Consider the following 1,380-nt stretch of genomic DNA (forward strand, 5'->3'; position numbering starts at 1 on the left):
CTGTCTTCCTGGTGCTGCTTGGCCAGCTGACAAGCAGCCATACTTTCTATTTCTTCAGAGCCTCAGCAAAATGCTGGCATTCCCTGTGTACTCTAGGGTGGTTATCCAAGTGATCCTCTGGGTCACTAACATCAGTGTCACTGGGAGCTTATCTGTGACACAGATCCTTGGGCCCCCACTCCAGATTTGCTGACTCAGCAACTCTGGGGGTGGCACCCAGGAATCTGGGTTTTAGCAAGCCTTTGGGGTGATTCTAGTGCATAGGGATGTCTGAGAACTGCTGTACTGAACTGTATGTGTTAGTGCAGGGAGCAGGGGAGCAGTTAAGCCTAAAGTTTGGGCAATGGACCCATCCCTGGGGGTTGACATTCAGTTAGAGGTTGCACGCATGCACAACACACACACACACACACACACACACACACAGTAGCACTTACTCTGTTTCCACAATAGTCCCTGACCCATCCACCCTTCTGTTGTGAGCCTTGAATTAGATTTGCTATTGTATTTTATTTGTTTTAATTATATGGAACACTTTGTGAACTTGTGCAGGGGCCATGCTAATCTTATCTATATAGTTCCAACTTTAGTATACGCACTGCTGAAATGAGCACTCAAATTAGGTTTGATTACAGCAAAATTAAGGATTCCTTTCCATGAAGGACAGCACAGATAGAATTAACAGACAGACAACAGATGGGGAGAAGATATTTGCTGTTTAAAAGCAACAGGAGATTAATGGATAAAATATACAAGAACATTCTGCAAAACAACAAGAAAAAGACCTAACAGGAAAGTGAGCAAAGCATATGCATAGGCAATTCTCAGGAGAAGAAACTGAAAAGGCTGGCGAATAAGTATGTGAAGAGATGCTCGGATCCCAGATTCATTAGTAATCGGAGAAATGCAAATGACAACAATGACATAGGATACACACATGTCAGATTGGCAAAAATCAGCTGTATGATGCCAAGTGTTGGCCAGAATAAGCAGAAAGAGGAACCATTGTGTGTCACTGCTGGGAGTCCTGCTAGATGGATTCAGGCGCTTTGGAGAGCCACCTAGTAGCACTTAGCCAAATCGTGTCTGTGCCCACAGTGTCCCAGTAAGCCCATTCCTGGGCATAACCTCAAGAAATTATCCTGCAAGCCCACAAAGGGACTGAGTTTCTTGTGGCTGCTGTGACAAAGTATCACTAACTCAATGGCTCAAAACAACAGAAATGTATTCTCTGATACTTCTGGAGTCAAGAGGTCCAAAATCAGTATCCTTCGGCTGAACCCCAGGTGTCAGCAGGGCCATGCTCTTTCAGGAGATTCTGGGGGATCTCCACTCCTTGCTTCTTCTAGCTTCTGGTGGCTGCCAGCCTTCCCTGGTCTG

General features: G+C 45.4%; 1 pseudogene; it reads right to left on the reverse strand.

The window, feature by feature from the left end:
• Positions 1–520: 520 nt before the first annotated feature.
• LOC123571457 (U6 spliceosomal RNA) lies at positions 521–614 on the reverse strand (annotated as a pseudogene).
• Between the last annotated feature and the right edge of the window lie 766 nt (positions 615–1,380).

The sequence above is a fragment of the Macaca fascicularis genome, chromosome X (assembly GCF_037993035.2).
Source record: "Macaca fascicularis isolate 582-1 chromosome X, T2T-MFA8v1.1".
Classification (NCBI taxonomy): domain Eukaryota; kingdom Metazoa; phylum Chordata; class Mammalia; order Primates; family Cercopithecidae; genus Macaca; species Macaca fascicularis.